This window comes from Tupaia chinensis, unplaced genomic scaffold (genome assembly GCF_000334495.1).
Source record: "Tupaia chinensis unplaced genomic scaffold, TupChi_1.0 Scaffold146907_1, whole genome shotgun sequence".
NCBI classification, from domain to species: Eukaryota; Metazoa; Chordata; class Mammalia; order Scandentia; family Tupaiidae; genus Tupaia; species Tupaia belangeri.
In genome coordinates this window covers 3,664,262-3,682,431 of record NW_006206760.1, presented here as the reverse complement: position 1 = coordinate 3,682,431, position 18,170 = coordinate 3,664,262, and the positions used below count along the sequence as shown (strand labels likewise).

Below are 18,170 nucleotides of genomic sequence, written 5' to 3'. Positions count from 1 at the left end.
CAAAGCAAAAGTGCACCTGTCCAAAACAAAGGCCAGGGTAACAATTTGGGGGTATACTGGAAGCATTTTGCTTCACCGACTTTCTGGGTCAAAGAACGATAACATCTGCACATCACGGGAGTGTTTTAAGAAAGTTGGCAGACGCTTTAGTAGAAGCTGTTCAGAGAGACTGCTGGCTTCCTCTTCCGGTTTGGAGGAAGCTGAAACCGGAAGTGTTGTGCTTTGGACGCAGCGGTCAGATGGATTCTCTATCACCTGTGCGGACCCCTAGCTGATCTGAGTAGGAAGCCAGGCCACCGGTAAAACATGAATGGGAGGGTCGATTATGTGGTCACTGAGGAAAAGATCAGTCTTACCAGAGGACCCTCGGGTCACTGCCCAAGAACTAAAGAACCTGTTGCACGGAGATGCTGTAGACCTCTTCATAATGGAGGCTACTGTGTCCCTGAGAGTGCGGCCAGGTTACAGGTGCAGAATGGACCTCTAGAACCTGGAGGAGAAGGGGAGCCACGTGGTATTCCCATAGCAATGGTATTGCTGCCATTGTTTGCCCTCATCATGTTGGCAGCCTGGGTCTTCATGACATACTGGAAGCAACTCTGAAAGCTTGTTTTCTTCTAGTGCATCCCATGAAGATACATTTGTCCCACCCTCTTCCCCTGCCATTCTCCTGTATCGTTCCCTCTCTGCATAGCCAACATGGGATTTAAAGTGACTGACCCCTATCCAGAACCCTGCTGTTGGGATCTCTAAATCTTCCTATTCTAATGGGAGATTTGTTTGAAGGAAAAGTGAAGAAAAGACTGACTTACAACAAACAAATAAGGAATGATCTATTTTACCAAGACTGCTAATAGAAATTCAGCTACCACCCAAAGAGGGAAAGGTCCAGTCTTCCTGTTACCGTGGGCCACACATTTTTTTTTCCCCTTAGCTGGCATACCTTAAAAGCCAGCTATGGTATATGGGAGGAGGAGAGGATTTTTCTTTTTGATAATCTTCCTTGAGAAGATTTTGTGGCCTTTAATTCTCACTCCACATCTGGGTGCCTATATCAGACAAAGGAGAACAAGAAGAACACTTTTAGTTTTTTAAAAGAAAAAATACACACACACACACACACATATATATATATATATATACATAGTCATATTATAATAATGCCTAATGGAGAATTGAAGAGGTGGGAAAGTTGCTCTGGTTTCTAGATTTCTGACCTAAAGGAGATCTTAAGGGAAGAACTTGAAGATACAGTTGTACAGGATATGTACTGGAAACAGTGGAGCAAGGCTTAAAAGAGGATCCCCAAACTTCTTTAGTTTAGCTTTTCTTTAGTTAATAATGTAAAACAGGGTACACTGGCATGATTAAATCCCTAGAACTCTCAGTTCTTTAGTGATGGTCTAAATGCCCTGTAGTATATCTGATAAAAATGTCTTGAATTTGATCAAGCTTATGTTGAAAAATAAAGTTTGTATTTTTTATGTTTACCTTTCAATTGTTATTTTCACTCAATACATAAAGGTCTTTATTATCATTTTAACTATTGCTTAATATTCCAGTTAAATGATAACAACAATTATCATAAATCCCCTACCAAGCTTTACTTGAATGGATGTAAGCAAAAGTCTATAAACCAACATGTACACACCTCTTCGCTCACTTTTCTGGAAGAAACATCTTTTATTAAAGATGATTAAAAATCACCTCTAAGCCTTGCATTTTTTTGTATCTCCCATTATTATACATATTTACTGAAAATATTTTTCAAGGCTCAACTTGGGTTTCTCTTTTCATGAATCATTCTCTGAATACAAAGCTCACAACTCCCTTTCTCAAATCTAAGCAGTATAGCTTTTGATTATATTCCCATTAATTGTTCTCTTCCTAAAACATTAACAAGTTTAACTTTCCAACTATTCTGTAAACTCTTAAGAATTATAAAGACAAATATTAACATATTTTTCCTAGATACAATCCGAGCACATTAAGCATATTAGAACAATACTAGGCCCAATTGCAAACAAATTTAGTCTAAAAGCATCTTCCGAGACTAGCATTATTTGTTTCTCTGCCCTTTTACCTAGCTTGTTAGACATTCCCTAGCAAAGAAAAGGAAAAAAAAATCAGAACTTTAAGACAAGAGGTTATTTTAAAGGTTAACCAATCAATAATAGCTGAATTGCATTTTCTACAAGTTTATTCTCAGCTCCTTGGGAGAGATCCATACACATACGGTAGATTTAGAGAAAAGTGGCCCCCACGCAACCTTGTAGGGGGTCACTTTTAATTGTTGGCTAGATTTTTTACCACGTATGTGTTTACTATGTAGAGCTATAATGACAGGATTCCTACATTGTCAGAGGTGTGCATTTAATCCAGTTACCACTCCTCTAAGTATACTAAAATTTCTTCCATGCAGGTTATTTTAAACATTATATGGGAACATAAGTTCTGAAATGTTACTAAAATTTAAGATTCTAAGTATCTTGGTCCAAATTTTTACTGTGCTCTCCAGTTTGATGAAGAGCTGCAATTCAAGTACGTAGGGTATCGGATGAGTTATGCAAATTAAAATAGCATGTCCAAAAGTTCCAAACATAAAAATTTTAAATAATCTTGCTCACGATAATGTCACAAGCAAAATCGAAACCAGTGGGCCTAAAGCACATTACTCAATATTTTTTAAGAATTTTCTGCACACCTCCCTTACTCGTATTAAAAATGCAGAAATCTAAATTAAGCCCTTTTTCATTGTTCCTATTTTTCAAATGAAGAGGGTCATGAAATGCTTATATTTTTGTCTATGCTATAATTTAGATAAGGCTTGTGAGCTTTTTAAATGGTGCAAGTACCCTAACTGATTGCATCTATATCCAGGAGGTAGTGTATTTAAAGTTGGTCCTTCTGTGGAGACAACTGCTGATAAGCAAAGCTGTTTCCTTGGAAACGTCTAAACACCATATGACAGCTTGCTGAGTGTCTAAGATTCACAGTTGATCTTTGGTAGCCTGCACCTAGACAAGCTGACTTGTAAGTAAAAAATGGTAAGTTGGGTTGAGGACCCAAATCTGAATATTTATTGGATAGAAAATGTTCTCACTGTCAGTCTCTTTCAAGGACTCTATTCTAGTTCATTTTATCATGAGAAAGACAAATTTCAACCATGAGTACATTTGGGTTTGGACAGCAGAGAGACTACAAAGCTGAGTGATGACTTTATGTACTAGCCAAATGGTCCTCAAAGTATTGTACCTGGACCTGCTGCTGCAACATCACCTGGGAATTTGTTATAGGACAAAATTTCAGGTTCCATGGAATCAAAAATTAAAAGATGCACGGTGTAGTCCTTACTCCTTCTCATCTGATGAACTTAAGTGAGACTATGTAAGTAATGACTCTTCCACTGGATACTTTAAGAGACAGCCTGGACTTCCCTTTGTGCTCTTTTCCTTCTGCCACAACAAATGGCAATGTTCCAGGTATAACTGATCTGCTTTGGTCCCAAAATAAAAGTGATGTGGAGCAGAATCAAGATGGACCTTGAGACCAGAAGTTAGCGTAATGGCTATGTCACTGGATTCCCATGTAGTCGACTGCAGTTCATGTCCCGGATCCGGTGGTTTAAAACTCACACCGGGTGTGTGTGCATGCATGCCCAAGATCCCAAGAGGAGAATGGAGGAGAAGGGATTGCAGCATGGCCATCCCCCCTGGGGGGTGATTTCTTGCCTTCTGTCTCTCTGTCTCTTTCTGTCTGTCTGGTGAGTGCATGCACCCTATAGCAAAAACCTCTCCAAAAAAAAAAAAAAAAGATGGACCTTGTCCACAATAGACATTGCTCTTAAAACAGAGAGATATTGGTGTTGCCATTACACTGTATAACCTAAGCTCTCCTGGTCAGATTATCATATATCTGTGATGATGTTAACCAAGACCAATCCTACCTGCAACAAGAATGAAATATGAAATGAGTTGCCTACAGGAAACTTCCCAACCGTTACATCATATATCATGATTAGTTCTGATGAAATTACAGACTTCTCTTGATGCAACTGAAGAGATAATCAATGTAAAACGAATTACAACATGTCATAAAAGTCTGTTGAAATGATAGATGAGGTTACAAAGTCATCATAAACAAAGAAAGCAACTCTACTCTAGAAAGAGTAGAGTTAAATGAAGACATTTTTAGTTTGCCCAAAACATGACTATGGGTGGGTCAGCAGATAGCATAGTGGTTAAGGTGCTGAACTCCCATCTGGCCGACCATGATTTGAGTCTCGGACCTGGAAGCTTGACACTCATACCAAATTTGTGTGCTTGCATGCCCAAATCCCAAGAGGAGAATGGAGGAGAAGGGATTGCAGTGTAGACATCCTCAATGGGGAGAGATTCTTGCTTCCTATCTGTCTCTTTGGCAAGTGCACCTACACTATAGCAAAAATCTCTCAAAAAAATGACTCTGGAAGAAGTTTCTCTATCTGACTGATAAAAACATATGCCACTCCTTAAATTTTTTTTTAATTTTTAATTTAATTCACTAGACTTCAATATCCCATTGAAAATCTTTAAGACCAACTCATTTGGTTTTCTTTCATGGTATATTTCCAAATCAATACCTATGTTTTTGTCGATTGTTAGAGAAAAAATACATTGGCATGCCAACTAGAACAGTCTGACCACTTGACAGTTGCAACTTGTTACTCATTACTCATTAATGATTAGCATTCTGATCATAATAGAAGTGAAGGCTCTCAAGAAACAGTAGAACACCTTACCTTGCATGCTTATATTCTCTATTAGAATGCAAACTCACTTAGTGCAAGTACCACTTTGTATTCATTCCCCCTCCAACTCTTAGCATAGCATAAGGCATTTATTAAGTGAATGAGTAAGATGAATAAATGTGTCTAGCGCTTTGCTGTCTCTTGGAGACTCACATCCAAACTCATTTGATCCTTACAATCCCGTATGTGGGTAGATCAGTCATTGTAATATCTGCTAACATTTATTGAACCCTGTTCTAAGCCCTTACATAGTCCTACAACATAGACAAACTTACTATCATCTCCAATGGTACAATTAGAAACTTAACCACAAAAAGGTTGAGTAACTGCATAAAATCACAGAGTTGGTCAAAAGTAGACTGGGATTTGATTGCTGGCAGTCCAGGCTTGAGCTCTTGCTTTGACCAATATCCTATACTGACTCATTATTCCAAAACAAAGCAAAAAGTTCCATCGTATAGGAAACTGAGATCAGTTCATGAGTACTCTAGCATACTCTAACTCAAGATCTTTTGTAATTTCTATCACATCTTGTTGCTTCCCATCTTTAACAATGAGTGAACAAAGATGAGATCCACAAAAAACGATTGTGTCTGTTGAATTCATTGCTATTTCTCAGTACCTAAACCAGTGGCCTTTACAAATAGCTGTTTAATAATCTGAACAGATGGTCATGTGTTTGAGAATAACATTGCAAGTACCCCTTGCATCAAACCAACTCTGGAAAACTTGGCCATTAAGTCTCTAGACCTTTCAAGGTGAGAAAATGTGTTCTTGAAACCCATAAAATGACAGCCACCCAGGAGAGTTGGGATAGCAAGTTGGCCAGTTCCTTAACCAATTTAGTTCAGTTTTGCTAGAGAGACGGTGATCATCTAACCTTAGAAATGACTGGGAACCAGCAGTTAGCGTAATGGCTATGTCGCTGGACTCCCACGTAGTCGACCGCAGTTCGTGTCCCGGACCCAGTGGCTTTAAACTCACGCCGGGCGCGTGTGCGCGCGTGCCCAAGATCCCAAGAGGAGAATGGAGGAGAAGGGATTGAGGCGTGACCATCCCCCCTGGGGGGTGATTTCTCGCTTTCTGTCTCTATGTCTCTCTCTGTCTGTCTGGTGAGCACACGCGCCCTACAGTGAAAATCTCTCAAAAAAAGAGAAATGATTAAGCCACCATACTGTATATTCTAGATGGGAAATCGCATTTTATATGTTGTGATGCTGTTCAGTGAAACAATGTAAAATTAGTTAATTAATTTAAAAAATAAAATTAAACAAAGAAATTATCATCTTAAAGTTTTCATGATAAACATACAAAGAGAGACAAATCACATGCACCCATACCATAAGGTAGGAATTGAAATAAGTATCTGGAAATTCTGAGGTAATGAAAACTTGTTTGCCTCCAATAGAGTGATTTTCTAGGTAAAAGACATTTTTAAAATGATTAAGATTATTTAATTAGCCTACCATTCATCTGTTCTGTGTATAGAAGAGTTCAGGCTGGAGACTTGGTTCTACTTAGGATGTCTTCCTTCTTTCTCTGTGTCAGCCCATTCCATGCAAGTGACAACTGTGACTTCAGGCCCCTTGACTGGCCTTGCAGTTCCTACAATGGATCTCTTCACTGTTCCTAAAAAGGAGATCTGACCCCTACCTTGATGGTCCAAGAATATTGGTGTTATCTTTCTCCGTTTCTGCTCTTTGAATCCTACAGTGATAGAATATGATTCTATGCAGCACTAAAACAGACCTAATTAAATAAGGGATCTGTTTTACAACACAAGCAACAGATGGGTAAAACAATCTCATTCTTCAAGAAATTGCCTTTTAGGCAATGTTTCCTTAGCTTCTCCATCCAAACAGCATTCTCTGATCAGCAGTGTGTTTGGGAGAGAATGGGCCACGATGCCTTGTATTATTCAACTTACTGCAGTTTCTCAGCTCTCTTCCATTTAAAGCAGATTCTTTAAATGTCTGTGCTAACCAATTGGCAGACTGTCAGCAGGCTGCCTGGCTGAAATGAATTTTGCAAGCTTAGTCTCTAACCTCTATCCCTTTCCCTTATAATCCCGCCCTACCACAAGATTCTTCTACAGATAAATTATATATCTATATTTTCCAAATCCCTTTTCTTGAGTTATTTTTCTATTGCAGGACTGGATGAAACTATGCAAACACAAAGTTATTTTCAAGTCATAGCTAGTTATCTGTTTATAATTTCCTGGTGATGCATATCCTTTAGAGGTTAGTAATAAATGCCTGTCAGAATATTTTTGTTTTTCTTTATTCCTATTCATGGAGGCAAAAATACAACCACATTGATGCCTTCTAAGCTCCCTAAGAGAAATTTGAGAGATTCTGTATCAGTATCTCAAGGTTCACCAAAAAGCATCAATATTATTTTTGAAAACTTACTGATAAAAGCAGGGACTAAATCGAATGAAGAAACCCCCTCATGGTTTTAAATTTTAATATTAGTTTTGTTCAAGTTAATTGTCACTGGTCTCTTACTATTGGGGACACTGGCTATTTTCAATCCGTATATAAATATAGAGGAAGAACAGAATGCAAAGCTCTTGGGTGTTTTTCTTCTTCCACTGCTCAGAAGGTTCTCCTCAAGTGGTATAACAAGAAGGAGCTTAATTATTTGAAAAACACATCACCAGAAAAACAACATTCCTTCACCATTGATGCTGGACCAGCTTTGCGCAGTTCAGGATACACAACTGAGTACAACCTGTTCCCTCTCAAAGACCAGAGGAAAAGCCCCAGCTCAGCTCTGACACAATGCGTGACACAAGGTGAGGCGTGAACCAGCATCGTTTCCAGAGCTCTGAGAGAACACCGGAGAAGCTCTTATTCTTCCCAAGGGGCGAGAGTCAAGAACACAGTGCTTGAAGCTTTTTGCTTTGGAAAATGAGTGTAATTTTGCCAAGTGGTAAGACAGCCCTTCTCAACCTCAAATTCAAAACAAAACAAAACAAAACACTAAAGAGTACATGAAGGGTAAAAGAGATAGAGAAAGAGAGGGAAAAGGAAGAGTACTTTTATTTATGCTAGTGTTCTACTCACCGATGGCCAAGTTTCCCGTAAAAAAATCACATGACTGGAAGTTGAAAAATATTCTGTCCAACTGATTATGGGACATCATCTAATTACCAGAAAATGACGTTGCATGAAAAAAAATATTTAAACAGAGCTTTATTTTTATTTCAACCCAATGCCATCAACCTGGTGCATGATGCCTTTTTGAATAATCTTGTAAGGTATCCCAACATTCTCTAAAGCTGAGTGGTTCGAGTGAAACAGAAGATGAGGTGCTGGAACTGTTCTCCCACCCAGCACCTGCTTTCTTACCTCTGATAACTCTTTGGATTCACATCATCAAAAAAAAATCAAGTTTGATATTTATTTATAACCTCAAAAATGCTTTAGGATGGGGCTGGCAGGTGGCATGGTCGTCGGGGCGTGCTGGACTCCCACAGGCCCAACTGCGATTCAAGTCCCAGACCTGGTGGCTTGATTTCTTACTTACTCTGTCTCTATTCAGATACCAGACCGAGACCTTTGAACTTTCTAGTCCCCAGGGCCATAAGCCAGTTAGTCTCTAGTTTTTATAAATCAAGTCTCAAATATTTTTTGTTAGTAATACAATAGTGGACTAATACACCTATTTGTTTTTCTTTGTCTCGATAGTCAAAAACAATTTTTAACTAATAGAAGATATAATGCAATTGTTTCTTCTTTTTCTTGAGGGATTTTTCTGCTTTTCATTTATAAACATAACATTTAAAGGTGAAAGAACATACTGATTTAGAACTAATTTGCCTTGATAGTTGAAAGTCCCAAATATAAAACAAGTTAAAAAGGGATTGACGGTACTTTTACAAAAGAATTCATCATAGGATAAGTTTAAATTAATAAGCTTCCTTAGTGCATTTAGTATATAACTCGTTTTATAAAAGTTCAATTTACACTGCTGGTCAGAAGTAAATCTATTAAGGGAAGCAAGGTTCCTCTGAAATTACATTTGGAAATTTGGTCACTCTTCCCATAGCTTGCCCTTTATTTAATAACACCAAACTATTTTTCACCCAAAGGGAACAATGAAATGAGTTGCTATGACTTTCAGATTGCTAGCATTTTTGCTTCAGAAGCAAAGATAGAGAGTGAAGAGAAATTTCAGTAAAAGCACAATGACAACATATCTTTAAATAATTTCTAAAAATGGCCGATGTTAAGTCTTAAGAAAGGATTATGGTGTGTGGGTGTTCAGAGTTTTGAACTCTACGATGGAAAGACACATAACATCCTGACCGTTCCTGTGTTGGTCCTGTGTGTTTCATTATATCTCGCGTTCAGATAGCACCAAGACCGTAGAAGGAATAACAGTGTGGCCACGCTCTACCGGGGGATATTTTCTCCCCTTCTCTCTCTGTCTCTCTGGGGAGCAATGAACCCTCTGGCAATTAAAAAAAGAATAGAAAAAATAATATGTCAGATGCAAATAAACTTCATTGTTATGGAGGGCCCTCCTTCCAAGTTTGTCTGTTTCTTATCTCTTCTCCCTCAAGTCTTCCTAAGGCATCCGTAGAGCTTCTTCACCGAAGGAGCTGGAGGAAAAAATGCTTAAGCCTGATTTACAAATGGGTCTCTGAAATATTTGAGTTCCACTCAAAAGAGGACAGCTGCAATGCTGTAGTTCCACTCAGGGACAATCTTAGAGGGTAATGGCAAAGGAATATCCTTCCATTGGGCAGAATCTCAAGCAGTCCTTGTTGTTTCCACTTTCCTGCATTGAGAAAGGGCCAGAAATATAAATACACACTGATTCATGAAAAGCTGATTAGTTTTTCTGACCAGAGACTTGGAAAGGAGAGGATTGTAAAAAAAATTGGTGCCAAAGAATTCTAGGAAAGAACTATGTGCATGGAACCCTTAGAGTAAACCTACACTATGAAGGTTTTTGTGCCCATGTGAATGCCCATCAATGAGTTTCCACTACAAAACAGAGTCTTAATCGGGGGATTGTGTTCTGTGGATGTCAGCCAGTTCATTCTCAAGATACAGCATTTTCTCAATGGACCCATGAACCCATTTTTACTTTGGTAGCGAAGAAGGAAATTAAGCTTGAGCTTGGAATTTTAATTTAGGGGACCAGCAGTTGATGCAATGGCTGTATCTCTGGACTCCTATGTAATCAACTGCAGTTTGAGTCCTAGACTTCGGCGCATGTGTGTGCGTGCTCAAGATCCCGAGAGGAGAATGGCGGAGAAGGGAATGCAGCGTGGCCATCCTCCCTGGGGGGGTGATTTCTCACTTTCTGCCTCTGTCTCTCTCTGTCTTTCTGGCAAGCACATGCACCCTATAGCAAAAACCTCTCCCAAAAAAAAGAAAGAAAAAAAATTAATTTAGACTTAGCAAAGCCAACCTAGCTAAGCTACTGCTGAGTGCCCAATCTGCCAGCAGCAGAGGCCAGAACTGAATCCCCAGTATGGCTGCATTCCTTGGCAGATGCAGGGGAGCCAGAAACCTGGCTCCCCTTGCAGGTGTTGAAAAGGTACCTCAGTCTCTCCATGTGTCTGGAATCAGACATATTGCCTCTCTCCTCTAGTTCGTGCATCTTGTATCTCTTTTCTAATTAATGGCATCAGCAACCATGGACTTACACACACTAAAATCCCAGAACTTTCGACGACTCCTCTTTTTCATTCCCACATGTAATCGGTTACCAAGTCCCCCACATTTTATGCTCAAAGTGTGTCTCAACTTGCTGCCTTTTTTCCTTTTCTTCTACTGCTTCTCTAGCCAAGATAACTTATGATTTATACATGGGCTTCCAGGGTGGATATTCAAAACATTTTAAAACTAACTATGCCTACGCGCAACCAATCAGTAGAGAAGCCAGCTGTTGGACTGGTCAGGGCCCTGGAGATAATGGTTGCTGAATCAAAAAGGAAGTTGCTAAATCTAAAGGAAGTACTACCTTGGGTACATCAGATAGCCAGGGCTACGGGCCTGGAGGAGACCCAGAAGCTCAGGATAGCAGCAGCTACTTAAGAACTGGTAGGAAAGTTTTTCAGTTTGGAGTTTTTTGTTGTTGTTGTTGTTATTGTTGATGTTTGTTTTATGCTACAGGGCACATGTACTCATCAGAGAGAGAGACAAAGAAATAAGAAGAGTAGAAAGCACTTCCCCATGAGGAATGGTCATGCCACAATCTGTTCTCTTCCATGTCTCCCTTCTTTTGGAATTTTGTGTATGGACGCACATCGCTGGGAATGTTTCCCAAGTCACTGGGTCCGGGACTTGTGGGATCTGGCTGCTTAATCCAGAGTCGCCCTGTTTCTCAATAGTTTAGCAACTGGAAAGTCATACCAGTGCTTACCAAGTGAGTATTTTTCCTGAGTATGGTGTTTGAACCATAGAAGTATATAAGAGCATTTAAAGAGGTATACACACACTTCTTAAAAATAAGGTATGTATGGGCCAGCAGGTGGCATACTGGCTAAGGCACTAGACGCCCACGTGGTCGACCGTAATTCAAGTCCATACCCAGAGGCCTAAGATTGATGCCAGGCATGTATGACTATATGCCCCAAATCCCAAGAGCAGAATGGAGAAGGGATTGTAGCATGGTTGTGTCTCCTAGAGGGGGGTGATTTCTTTGTTTTTTTGTCTTTCTCCTTCTGTCTCTCCAGCAAGTGTACGTGCCTTATAGCAAAAGTCTCTCTCACGATAAATAAGTAAATAAATACCTGTTTTTATTGTATTAGAAAATATAACACACTGTAACTTAGTGGCTACGGGAACTAAAGCCCACATGGTCAGCAGAGGTTAGAATACTGGCCTTGGTAGCTTAAAAAAATATGCCAGTCATGTGTGCATGCATGTCCCCAATCCTGACAGGACGGAGAAATGGAGGGAAAGGAACTACTGTGTGACCACTCCCTCTTGGGGGTGCTTCCTTTCTCTGGTGAGTGCATGTACTCTCTGACAATTAAAAGAAAAGAGAAAACAAAAGAAAAAGAAAAGAAAAGAAAAAAAATTCAACACACTGAGTCCAAATTTTGAAATACACTTAGTGTAAAGTAGATAAACAGTAAGTAGGTAAGCAGACAGATAGATAAGTAGAGAGACAGACAGTACCCCTGACGAAAATGAGGTGAATGACAAGAGTTTGAAAACCAATGCCCCTTATCTCCACTTTCCCTCCATTTCAAATCGTCTCCTTCATTGTTGCCAAAGTCCTTTTTAAAGATAGAATTGATCTTTTCAGTTCCATAATTTAAATTGTTTCATGCTTCCTTGCTGCCTATCGAATAAATCTAAACTCCTTAACAAAGTGTACAATGATCCTGCAAATAAGGCTTCATAAAATTGTTTTTCCAGGTTCTTCGAAAAGTCTACACTTTTAGCCACATCCTCCCAGGTCTTTGTTCCAATGTTCTCTAACTGGCAAATGTGAATGTGTCACTCAAACCTCAGCACAAATGTCATTTTTTCTGTGATGCTTTCTCAGTGTTTCACACAAAATTAATGGCACCTGTCCTTTGCTTCTGTCACACTTTTTTCACTGTTTGTAAGGGACAGTACGGAAACTGGAGGATCCTTATTCTCCCAGCTGTCTTTGCTAAGGGTGCATCATTGCTTATCAACACCTCTCTTGGTTATAGCAGTCAGGTTGTTTTAACAAATGGAACACAACATGCCTCCAACATGAAACACACATTTCTCCCTTTTGCTTACCTTAGGCAAGAAGATAAAAGATTTTATGAGGGAACTGTCAGATTGCTGATCACAGTCAAGTTTCTGATTATTCTGATATTTTAGTCATTTACGGTCACCTTTACCACCACTGGTATTAATGCAGCGTACTCTATAAGGTGAGGTATAGATTGAGTTAGTTGGAAAAGTCCTGAGGCATTTTTGCATAGAAAAACAGGGAAATGCGTCCTGACTTTTCCGACAACCCAATATGTGCCTACCATATTGCAGCCAACAACTAAATCCTTCTATTTTATGGCAATTACTGAACTCTGGGTCAGCTTGTGTGCATCCCTTTTTATATGGAGGGGAGAGTAAAGTAAGTCACCTTTAGCTTCCTTATTTTTCATTCCAATAATATAAAGCTTGCTTTCTACGAATAAACCCCTCTTCCAAAAAATACAGTTATTACAACCCTTTGAAAAACTGTGTACATAGCTCTAGAATTAACTACAAATTCGTACCTTAGAATGTTGAGGTGAGTCAACTCTTGCAACTTGACTGCAGTGCAAAAAAGATGCAGAAAACCTGAGCCGGAAGGTATCACCATCAAAGTATGCATTCCATTTGCTAAGCATTAGTTATATTTCTCAAACAGTGCTCTCTTGGGCATAATAGTAAAAATCTATCATGCTGTCCATCTGGTCTGAAATTAATAAACATTTGCCTTCTGCATTGAGTAAGACTGCAGTGGTATTAGGGTTAAAGGAACCATAATGAGATACAATTATGAACTGTAGGTTTTTGTCTTGAAGCAATACTACGTTTTCTTTTTGTGTGTGGGAAAAAGACACTTCCATTTATCCTACTGGGCATTCTCCTTTCTGAACTGCTGAGTAGGAATTACTTCTACAGGCCAAACACGTCCCTCAGTAAGCATTTGAGTGTGATTGAGAGCTGACTTGTTGAGTGTGCCAACGTTAAGAACATTCTCCAGTGCAAAATTAAATTTAAACTAATAGCCTTTCGTGACTCTCTGGATAATCAGAAATGGAGGCCCTGCACGTCAAAGATGACAAGCTGGTCTCCAAGTGCCCCCACACTGCTTTCCACACCGCATATGAAAGCAGCTGTTCCTTCACATCACAGCCTTAAGTCGCCCTCCTGACTCCCCCTTCAAGGGCTGGTGCTCAGCAAATGCTTGTGTGATGGGATGAAGTTACTAATGTAAAGTTTTTTTTCTGGGTTTCTTTCTCATGGAGCCTATTCATGAGGATTCAACCTTGGCCCTCCCACTCTCTTCAAGCCCTCTACCGTCAGAAGAGGTGCTTCATGATGGAGAAAAGGGTTTACGAGGGAAAGGACAGGAGTACATATGTAGACTTACGCTAGAAGAGAAATCTTGGAGGGAATTTTGAATTTAGAGGCAGAAGAACAGCTGCAGGATTTGAAGACAGTGAATGGGAGAGCGAAGATGGAGAAGTTGTCACCCTATTGGATTTCATTTGTGTGGGTATCTTTTCCCATCCCTTCACTTTCAATCTGTGAATGAATACACTGGCAAAGCAAGTTTCTAGTATTCAGCATACATTTGTTTTCTTAATCCATTTGGCCAGCAAATATTTTAATTTGGATGTTTAATTCATTTATATTCAGGGTTACTATTGATAGATGAGAACTTTCCCCTCTCATTCTATTGTTTTCTATTCATTTTGTATTTCCTTTGTTCATTTCTTCCACTCTTATTGTTTATCTTGGTGATTTAGTAGTTTTACCTAGTGCTAAGTTTTTTTTTTTTTTTTGGAGAGATTTTTTTTTTTTTTCACTGTAGGGCGCGTGCGCTCGCCAGACAGACAGAGAGAGACATAGAGACAGAAAGCGAGAAATCACCCCCCAGGGGGGATGGTCACGCCGCAATCCCTTCTCCTCCATTCTCCTCTCGGGATCTTGGGCACGCATGCACACACGCCCGGCGTGAGTTTTAAGCCACCGGGTCCGGGACACGAACCGCGGTCGACTACGTGGGAGTCCAGCGACATAGCCATTACGCTAACTGCTGGTTCCCCCTAGTGCTAAGTTTTGATACTTTTCTCTATTTCATTTGTATTTCTGCCCTCCCAGTGAGTTTTATACATTCACATGTTTTCAGGATGGTAGTTATCATCTTTTCATTTCCAGACACAAAACTCCCATAAGCATGTCTTACAAAGAAAGTGTAGTGGAAAGAAACGTCTTCAGCTTTTTGGGAAAAGCTTTATTCCTTCTTTATTTCTGAAAGATAACTTTGTTCACTTGTATTCTTGGCTGGTGTTTCTCCCCCAGGCCTCCCAATCTTTTGATATATCATCCCATTCTCTTCTGCCTGTAAGGTTTCTGACGAGAAATCTGTTGTCAGTCTAGTGAGAGTTCCCTTATAAGTAACTTAAAACTTTACTCTTGTTTGTAAAATATTGTTTGGGCTTTGGGGCTTGTGAGGGTGACTTCAGGGCTCTCCTAAAAACAGGGAGTGTTACTGAATGAGTGGGGTCTCTCTGGGATGTTGTATAATAGAGGGCAGGTCACTGGCTGTTTCTATGGGTCAGGGGCAGGTAGGTGCCTACTCTGGAAGCTCCCAGAATGGTGCATGGCTGTAGAAAGGGTCACTCACTGGGCTATTCTTGGGAGTCATGGAGAAAGGAGAAAGGCCTCTCAGGGGGCTCAATTTTAGGTTAGAGTCACTTGCTTGGCTGCTCCCATAGGATGCAGGTGGTCACAAGATAGCTTTGTGCCTAGGTGCAGGAGGGTAGGCACTGTCTGGATTCCTTGTCTGCAGCAATTCAGTAACATGGAGGATCCCGCTCCTACCCAGTCACTCCCTAAACTGTGTTCAGCATCTGTGAAGACTGCAATATTTCCCTGAAGTAGAATTCAGTTTTCCAAGGTACTAATGGAGCGTGCAGGATTTCTCTCCTTTCCTCTTTCCCCATTGTAAGAAGACATTTCCAGTGTCAAGCCAACCTTGACTGCAAAGACAAAGCAACAGACGAGAACACATTGCTCCCCATCTGCAAGGCCATCCTGGGTCTCCATGTTCCTAGTGCCTCTACCACATCCGCATTGCACTTTTATGCTTACTCACAAATACTCAAACTGAATGTCAACTCCTTGGGGTTTTTTTGTTTTGTTTTTTGGAGAGGTTTTTCACTATAGGGCGCGTGCGCTTGCCAGACAGACAGAGACATAGAGACAGAAAGCGAGAAATCACCCCCCAGGGGGGATGGTCACGCCGCAATCCCTTCTCCTCCATTCTCCTCTCAGGATCTTGGGCACGCACGCACTCGCGCCCGGCGTGAGTTTTAAGCCACCGGGTCCAGGACGTGAACCGCAGTCGACTACATGGGAGTCCAGCGACATAGCCATTACGCTAACTCCTTGTTTTTCATGTTGCCATTTTTTTTTGTGGGAGGGAAGCACATTAGGGACCTCTAGTCAGTCACCTTACTAGAAGTCAAATCCAATCAATTTCTATTCTCATTAGGTCATTATCATAGCTCAGTATTTCCTAGCTGTAATTATTATCATCATTGCCATTCTATATCACCCTCCAACTCTTATTTCCCTCTGCACCCCTGCATTCTATTTGTTTGTTTGTTTGAGAGGTTTTTGCTATAGGGTGCGTGCGCTCGCCAGACAGAGAGACAGAAAGCGAGAAATCACCCTCCAGGAGGGATGGCCATGCCGCATGCCTTATCCTCCATTCTACTCTCGGGATCCTGGGCACGCACGCACATGTGCCTGGTGTGAGTTTAAGCCACTGGGTCCTGGACTCAAACCGCAGGTGACTACATGGGAGTCCAGCGACATAACCATTATGCTAACTGCTGGTCCCTGCACCCCTGCATTCTTCAAGGCTATATCCTGAACCTAATCTTCCCAGCCTCGTACATGCTACTTTGCTTTTATTTTTCAGAACCCATCACAACTATATATGAAGAATGAATCATCACTGCCAGTGTCCACCTGCCTCAATAGTAGCTTCAACCTGCATCTTTCTTGTGTCCGTTGGCCTGAACTCATGACTCATCCCTTACACCATTGAATTATGCTTCCAATAAACAAAACAAGTCCAACGTTTAATAACATCATTTTCTCTCTGCCTTCTAACCTAGAATTTGAAACCTTTCAAAATGGAAAAATGAATTCAAATGCCTATCACATAGTGTTCTAAGGACTTCTAAGAAGAAAGGAACTGTGTTTCTCTTTTTAAGTCCAAAATACTTTAATTAAGTGTGGAAGTTTATTTTATATCTTTTTGAGTGTGTGTGTGTGTGTGTGTGACTTAAATAAAGAACTATGATTATCTATTTTTAAAAAGTATAAAAGTTTAGAGGAACTTTTAGAGAAGAACCTTGAAGGAATTATTCTGATCCTGAAAAATCTAAATGACCTTGGGAACCAGCAGTTAGCGTAATGGCTATGTCGCTGGACTCCCACGTAGTCGACCGTGGTTCACGTCCTGGACCCGGTGGCTTAAAACTCACGCCGGGCACGTGTGCGTGCGTGCCCAAGATCCCGAGAGGAGAATGGAGGAGAAAGGATTGCGCCATGACCATCTCCCCTGGGGGGTGATTTCTCACTTTCTGTCTCTATGTCTCTCTCTGTCTGTCTGGCGAGCGCACGCGCCCTATAGTGAAAAACCTCTCAAAAAAAAAATCTAAATGACCTTACCCACAATTATTCTCTCATGGAGAAAGAAGAAACCCATAAGGAATGAGAGTGAGCACTGCAAAATCTCAACCCCCTTATAGTTGTCTATTCTTCCCAAGATCTTGTGAGACTGAAAATGTCACCTCTCCCTTTGCACAGATGAAGAAAAGGACATATCAGGAGAAGTACCTAGGCCACCAAACGAGAAAGTCTCAAGTCTGGAACAGAAGCCCAAGTGTTTGACCTTTTAAATTATTGTACTACAAATTATTGTATTCAGCAACAGACCTAACGTTGTGATAGGTTCATTGGTTTGTTTTCCCCACCCGCCTGCTCACTTTATTATACTCGGTTCGTATCCATAATAACCCAATGAAGCACCATATATAGAAAAGCATGGTGCATTTGCTGATATTTCTGCCCTTGCAGACACTTACCCTGTAGTGTGCGACAACTTTTGCATTGAATCCACATGAAAGCTTTGTGTTCTGAGTCATGGTTCAATCTGATTCTGTTTACCAAACTCCCAGAGACTTTTAAAAATCACTTTACTGGAGTTATAATCACAGCAAAACCAGTTGTACAGAAGGACCTGCTGAGAGGGCAGCTGGAAAGTGTCCTGAGCAATTACAGATCAGCAGCATTTCTTCCTATTTCATCTTTAGAATCACAGCCGATTCAAAGTCTGAAGGAGAGAAAGTCAGAGCACAGGGGGAAATAACCAGTGGGTAAATGAGAATGTCTCCAAATTCCAGTGCCATATCCTTCTGTGTTCATCAAATCCCCTTCCACGCCAATTACTAGCAAAGTTCTGTTCTGAGTTCCTACTATATAAGAAAGATACGAAGGTTGTATCATTTACTGTATTGTTACTGGAAGGGTTTGCTTTGCGTATGCTTATTTCATAAAATTATCCTAATGTATTTCCCTGGTCATTTCTTTCAGTAGCATCATTCTTTTAGATTTCAGTCAACAATGAAAATTGCTAA

General features: G+C 40.4%; 1 pseudogene; it reads left to right on the top strand.

The window, feature by feature from the left end:
- The first annotated feature begins 306 nt into the window (after nucleotides 1–306).
- Nucleotides 307–603, top strand: LOC114006297 (synaptojanin-2-binding protein pseudogene; annotated as a pseudogene).
- Nucleotides 604–18,170: the final 17,567 nt, after the last annotated feature.